We start from the raw sequence: 8,210 nt of genomic DNA on the forward strand, positions 1-8,210 counted from the left end.
TCATCTGCATATAATGACAGTTTAACCATCTCTTTGCCGATCTCAATGCCATTTTATTTTCTTATATTGACAATTGCCCTAGCAAACAATACCAATACAATATTGACTAGAAGTGATGACAGGGGCATCCTTGTCTGGTCCCTGTTCTCAAGGAAAATGCTTTTAGTCTTCCTCTATTGAGAATGATGTTGGCTAAAATTCCATATGGCCCAGCTATTCCACTACTTGGAATATACCCTTGGAAAATGAGAACTGAGGCACAAACGGAGACTTGTACACCAATGTTCATAGCAGGATTATTTACCATTGAAAGAACACAGAAACAGCCCAGATGGCCTACTACAAACAAATGACTTGAGAAATTATGGTATGTTTGCACAATGCAATATTACACAGCAAGCAGGAGCAATGATTTTGTAAATTATTACTTACTTTGGAGGGACTGGAGAGTATTATGCTGTGTGAACTAACTCTGTCTCACAAGGACAAACATTGTATAAAACCATTATTATAGAATGAGTATAAGGATCCAAGGGAGAGAGGGGTGGGTGGAAGCAGAGGGATGAGGATGTACAGGGGGAGGGGGAATTGATCATGAAGGTTACAATTTGATGGGAAATTAGAAGAATCTGTTCTGGAAAACCATGTATTCAATTTTGTAAATAAACTAGTATAATTAGAAAAAATGTTTTGTTTTGTTTTTAAAAAAGAATCAAAAGACAAATAAGTTAGAAAAATCTGCTATCAGGAACCTCTATAGAGGTTCAAAATGTGAAGAAATTAACATAGAGGGGGAAACTAACCTACAATGTGGTTGCAACTCAGATTTCAGCTGATCTTATATGAGAGCTACCATGATCCTTCTGTTTCAGATTCAGGCTGTAGGATTGAGGCTTTTTATTTACAACAAACTGTAGCTAACTTTGAAAAGAATGGGAACCCAAAACCACTTGCTTGTGCTTATGTGAAACCTATATTTGGACCAGGAGGAGGCGACTGTCAGAAAAGAGCAGGGAAACAAAACATGGTTCAAAATCACAAAGTGTATACACCAGGAATATATCCTAACTCCATACTCTGTCAATCTATAGGCAGACCAGATCAACTGGGAGGCTGGGCTCTATAAGGAGAAATGTAACATCAGGATTGGGGAAGACTTATCAACAACTTGCCTTTTGCAGATGACTCAACCCTGCTTGCTGAAACTGAGGCGGACCTAAAGGGCTGCTGCAGAAGATCAAGGAACGCAGCCTTCAATATGGATTGAAGCTCAACATGAAGAAAACAGATTCTCATCACTGGGCCAATTGGCAGCATCATGATAAATGATGAAGAGACTGTTAACAGCTTTAGTTTGTTTGGCTCTGGACCAGCAGCCAGGAAATCAAAAGGCAAATTGCATTGGGAAAGTCTGCTGTCAAGGACCTCTCCAGAGTACTGAAGAGCAACAATGTCAGTCAGGAGACTAAGGTGTGTCTTATCTTCACAAAAGGCCACAGACTTCACAATTATTTCCTGTGTGTCAAAAAGCTGGACAGTCATCTAGGGATGATAGAAAGAGAATTGACACCTTTGAGGTTTGGTGCTGGAGAAGAGTATTGAATAGACCATGGACTGCCAGGAGAACAAACAGGTTCATCCTAGAGATTGAAACAAGGCTACTCCTTAAAGGCCTTTGCCTTCTGAGGCTTTGTCTGACATACTTTGGGCATGTTGCAAGGAAGGACTAGTCCTTGGAGAGTAAGATCATGTTTGGAATGGTGGAGGGGCGGCAGAAGAAAGAAAGAGCCTCAATGAGATGGATTGATTCAGGTGACTGAGGTAATGAAGATAGATGTGTCAGAGACAATAAGGATGGCACAGGATAAAGCAGAGTTCAGGCTATTGTACATAGGGTCACTATGAGTCACAGAGACTCAATGACACATAACAACAACAACAACAAGAACATTCTTGATTTAGTCAGTTACTATCTGAAGGTAACCTCTCAGGGCAAGGTTGTTGCAGCATTCAATAAGACTGTTCTATGCAGGAGGGAAATTCACAGTAAAACATATGTCTGTGAGTCATTAGCAACTGATATTCCTAGTAGCTGTGTGATAAATACTCAGAAAAGTGTCTGGATGTTATTATTCTTCCCTTATGCTACTTACAACAGATAGACATCTGCTGATGTTACATGGATCTTGGCTGAAAGCAGAGAATACCAGAAGAATGTCTATCTGTGTTTCATTGATTATGCAAAGGCATTTGACTGTGTGGATCATAACAAACTGTGGCTGACTCTGAGAAGAATGGGAATCCCAGAACATTTAATTGTGCTAATACAAAACCTATACTTGGACCAAGAGGCAGTAGTCAGAACAGACCAGGGTAACACTGCATGGTTCAAAATTGGGAAGGGTGTACGCCAGGGATGCATCCTGTCTCCATACCTTTTCATCATGTATGCAGAGCAGATTATCCGAGAGGCTGGGCTCTATGAGGAGAATTGTGGCATCAGAATTGGTGGAAGGTCTATTAACAATCTCCGTTATGCAGATGACACAACCCTGCTTGCTGAAACTGAGGAGGACCTCACGCACTTGCTGCGAAGGGTCAAGGACTGCAGCCTTCATTATGGACTGAGGCTCAATGTCAAGAAGACAAAGATTCTCACCACTGGACCAATTGGCAGCGTCAGGATGGATGACGAAGAGATTGAGATTGTTCACAGCTTCAGTTTGCTCGGCTCCACAGTCAACACTCTTGGCACCAGCAGTCAGGAAATCAAAAAGCGTATCGCGATGAGAAAGTCTGCTGTTAGGGACCTCTCTAAAGTACTCAGGAACAACAGTGTCTCTCTGGAGACTAAGGTGCGCCCGATACAGGCCATGGTATTTGCAATCGCTTGTTATGCATCAGAGAGTTGGACAATGACTAGGGAGGACAGAAGGAGAGTGGATGCTTTTGAGCTGTGGTGCTGGAGAAGGGTACTGAATGTACCTTCGACTGCCAGGAAAACAAATGGATTTGTCTTGGAGAGGATTAAACCAAGCTACTCCTTGGAGGCAAGGATTCTGGGGCTTCGTCTGACATACTTTGGACATGTTGCCAGGAGGGATGGGTCCTTGGAGAGGGACATCATGCTTGGGAGGGTTGAGGGACAACGCAGGAGGGGAAGACCCTCTATGAGATGGATTGATTCAGTGACTGGGATAATAGGGATGGGTGTGTCAGAGGCGGTGCGGTTGGCGCAGGATAGAGCAGGGTTTAGGGCTGTTGTGCATAGGGTTGCTATGAGTCGGAAACGACTCGACGGCACATAACAACAACAACATGCTACTTACATACACTTGCTTCTCTTAATAATTTACTCCATCTGAAGGAGCTTCTCTAAGATTAACTACTGCAATTTAAGCTCACTGCCAAGTGATCAACATTCTTCCTATCCATCATTCATTTTATTTTCTCTTTCCCTTCATCTAGCACCTATCCTGGTATGAATTTTTTTATTACAGTGACCAAGACCCTTAAAACTAAGAAATCTTATCCCCTCATTACCATACTTATCTCAGCAAATGGCTCTTCTATTTATCTATTGACTATTAAGACTGCAAAAAAACACATGGAATATTTTAGTAGTTCACCTGTGCACCAACGACATCATGTTTGTTGTGCAACAGCAACCTACTTATTCTTGATGATTATGCTTAATGATAACTGCCAATAGAATCACATCATGACACTTGTTCATGAAGCAGAGAAACTCAAGTGACAGCATAGCAGCTGTAACTTAAAAGTTAATGAGTATTGTACTAAGTGCCTTGTTAAAGTGTTTCCCACAAAAAACTAGGCTCTGTAGATCTACAAACTCTAAGGTTGTGAAATCTAGGATAATAAACTCTTCAAGTTACAGGAAATTAACTGAAAATATGAAAGAGCACTTCTACTTCACCTCTTGGTTCTCTAAGTATATATTCTGCTTACTTACAAAATAGGACAAAATTATTTACCAATTTATGGTACTACAGTACTATAATATTATCAGAAAAATATAATATTATTATATTACTGACTTAGAGAATTCACAATCAGCACCCATGATAACAATAGCCAAGAAATCAGAAGACATGATGCAATGGGAAAATCTATGGTTAAGGATCTCTCCAAAATTTTAAAAAGCAACAAAGTTAGTTTCAAGAGTAAAGCACATTTGATTCAAGCAATGATATTTTCAACTGGTTTCTATGCATCAGAAAGATGGACAAGGAATAAGCACAACAGAAAATAATTGATGCCTTGAATTCTTAAATTCAAGGTGGTGTTCGAGAAACGTACTGAGTACCCCAGAAACTGCCCAAAGAACAAATAAATTTGTCACAGAAAATGTGGAACTAGGGTGCTCCTTAGAGGCAAGGATGGTGATGCTTCATTTCACAAGAACTTGGAGAAACATTCCTTGGAAAAAGACAGCGTGCTGGGAAAGGTAGAGAATATGAAAAATAAAGAAATACTCTCAACGAGACAGATTAATACAGTGACTAGAACAAGGAGCTCAAGGTTATGAGATGGTTAGGATGGTGCAGGATAGGGCAAGGTTATGACCTGTTGTTCACAGGGTCACTTTGAGTTATAATTGACTCAGTGGTACCTAACAACAACAAAAATAACATTATTGAAAGTTTTTTACTTTTTACCAGGATATTCATTGCACCTATAAAAGGATATATCATGGTTTTATAAGGCTAATGTCTTTCTGGAAGGTGTGGTATATATTTCAAATGCACTGCTTGAAGTCTATTCAAACTCATGGCCAAAGTCCACTGGATTCCTGAAGCTGTAAATCGTAGAGAAGGAGAAACTCAGCATTTCCAATAAACATGCATCCACTATTGCATCATTTTTAACAATTCATACATATTATTAATATTTTTATCCTTCATAAACATTGTTTCATGTGTGTATATGGTATTTTATATAATCTTCCATTTATATTATATTCATGTATATTGTGGGAGTTTCCCCCTTATAATAATTCCACTAATAACTACATTCATGAAAGCATATACACTAGCTACTTCTTGCCTTGTGCCTTAATGTACTCATTTTCGATGGCCAATTTCTGTTTTGCCCATTCCTATCAAACCAGACAATTACTTCATCTTACTTGGATCCAGAAACAATACACTTGGTACCAGCATCACAAGATCAGGAGATGTATTGCATTCAGAAAATCTGTAATCAAGGACCTTCCCAAATTTGGGGGGGGGGAATCAATGATGTTAGTTTGAGGACTAAGATACACCTTACACCTGATTCAGACCATGGTCTTTTCAATCAATTGTTATCTTATTGAGACCTGCACAGTGATAAGGATGACAAAAGAAGAATGGATACCTTTGAACTGTGGTGTTGGAAAAGAGGACTGAATATCCCATGGACTACCAAAAGAATAAATAGCTATGCCTTGGAGAAGGTGCAGCTGGAGTGCTCCTTGGAGGCAATAATAAAACTTCATGTCACATACTTTGGTCATGTTGCAGGAAGAGGATAGTCATTGGAAAAGGATATTTTTTTTGGGAAGGTGGAAGGAGGGTAAAAGAGAGAAAGACACTCAGCCAGGTAGATTGACACAGTAGCAATGGGCTCAAATGTGTCAGAGATTGCTAAGACGACACAGGATAAGACAGAGTTCATATCTGTTATTCCTATGAGTATTCCTATGTTATTGATATGAACCGTACTCGACAACAACATCAACAGTCAAACCAGTAATCTGAGGAAACAAGCATATTGCTTTGCTGAAGAATCATCTGTTCCACTTGGAAATTTTGAGCATGGATATCTACAAGACAAGCCCAGTCCACAGCAATCCATCAGGTTGCATCAATGAACCCTAGCTCACAATATGGATCACTTCTTCATCTGGTTTCTGCATTTATTTTTTTATGTGTAGAAGTCCCTTGTCCAAAGCAATATTTTATGCGATCTCACATCAGTAAGATATATGATCTATACATTTCTGATAATAGAGCTGACTGAGGCTTTTAAAGCAAAAAAAAAAAAAAATCTTCATTTTTAAGAATGTAAGTTGAGAATAGAAGCTGGTCATTGGCCATAAATTTCTGCCTGGAAAGGAACAGGGCCATGGGTCAGTCAACTATCTTAGTCAAAAACTATGTCCAGTAAGAAGTGTAACCAAGAATTGTTATCAGTTAGCATTCTCACTGGCTGAGGAGTCAAGTATATTGGCCCTGCAGAAAATACTACGGAGGATATCTGTGAAGTTTGTCTCTTAATTTGGCTTTTCTAGTGTAGGTGACAGAGTGCAGAAATTATTGAGGAATATCATTAATATCACATGCGAGTAAATTCTGCTGAAAATTATCTAAAACATACTGGAGCAGTTCATCAACAGAGAAATGCCAGATATGTAGGCTGGGTGTAGAACAGACTGTGGACTAGAAATATTATAGTTAATGTTAGATAGATTTTGGCTGGAAGCGTAGAATACCAGAAGAATGTCTATATGTGTTTCATCAACTATGCAAAGGTGTTTTGACTGTGTGGAGAACAACAACCTATACTTGGACCAGGAGACAGTAGTCAGAACACAGCAAGGTTCAAAATTGGGAGAAGTGTACACCAGGGATGTATCCTGTCTCCATAACTTTTCATCTTATAAGCAGAACAGATCATCTGGGAGGCTGGTTTGTATGAGGGGGAACGTGGAATCAGGATTGGAGGAAGACTCATCAACAACCCATTTTATACAGATGATAAAATCCTGCTTGCTGAAACTGAGGAAGATATTAAGTGCTTACTGCAGAAGGGCAGCCTTCAATATAGATTGAAGCTCAACATCAAGAAAACAAAGATTCTCACCTCTGGGCTGATTGGCAGCATCATGATAGATGGTGAAGAGATTGAGATTGTTAACAGCTTTAGTTTGCTTGGCTCCACAATCAACACTCTTGGTACCAGCAGCCAAGAAATCGAGAGATGAATCACTTTGGGAAAGTCTGCTGTCAGAGACTTCTCCAGAGTACTAAAGAGCAATGATGTCAGTCTGGAGACTAACATGTACCTGATCCAGGCCATACTCTTTGCTATTGTTTGCTATGTGTCAGAGAGCTGGACAATGACTAGGGATGATAGAAAAAGAATTGATGCCTTTGAGTTGCGGTGCTGGAGAAGAGTGTTGAATAGACTATGGACTGTCAAGAGAACAAACAAGTTCATGCTGGAGAGGACGAAACCAGGCCGCTCCTTGGAGGCAAATATTCTAACGCTTTGACTGATATACTTTGGTCATGTTGCAAGGAAGTCCCTGGAGAGAGGCATCATGCTTGGGAGGGTGGAGGGACAGTGAAAGAGAAGAAGACCACAGATGAGATGAATTGAATCAGTGACTCGGGCAATGATGGTAGGTGTGTCTCAGACAGTAAAATAACACAGGATAGAGCATGTTTCAGGGCCATTGTACACAGGATCACTATGAGTTGTAAGCAACAACATGGCACATAACAACAACTGTAGATGACTATGAGAAGGTGCAGGATTGTGTAAGACACATTGGCCTATCCACAAAGGAACTGACTTATGTACAATTCCACAAGAGTGTTGGTTGGCCTCATTGGCATTGGTTTTGTATTATCTATGCTGTGTGTTGGTAAAGGTCAGATACAATGCTCTCCACATGGCCCTTGCTCTTTTTACAATACCAAAATATCCTCTATGATAAAAAACCCCCAGCACAAAAAACCGAACAACAAAAAACACCTCAAAATGTAGAACAACTCAAAAAACTACTTCAATACAGGTCTCTACATTATTGAAAAAGTTTAAATTAAATCCCACTATAAAATGTCTTTATTTGACCTAAGACAATCTACTATTTAAAATTTGTTTAGATGGTAGTGTTAAAGAAACACCAATGTAAACTAAATCTCAAAGTATATTTCCGTTTTCTTTCATTTTTTTAATATATAACTACATCATTTAGAATATGTGCTTTTTTCCCTTTATACGTATTTAAAATCAACTATTGTTCTAAATATTATTTATTCAAATTGAAATTATTTTGAACTATTATGTGCAGTGCTAGGGAGCTACAGTGGTCTAGAGGGTAAGGATTTGCACTGCCAGCTGAAAATCAGGCATTTTGAATCCACCAACTATGCCAATGCAGAAAATGGCCAGTCTTCTCCTGTGCAATTCACAGGTTG

This window comes from Elephantulus edwardii, unplaced genomic scaffold (assembly GCF_000299155.1).
Source record: "Elephantulus edwardii isolate Elephantulus edwardi_28Jun2011 unplaced genomic scaffold, EleEdw1.0 scaffold00136, whole genome shotgun sequence".
NCBI classification, from domain to species: domain Eukaryota; kingdom Metazoa; phylum Chordata; class Mammalia; order Macroscelidea; family Macroscelididae; genus Elephantulus; species Elephantulus edwardii.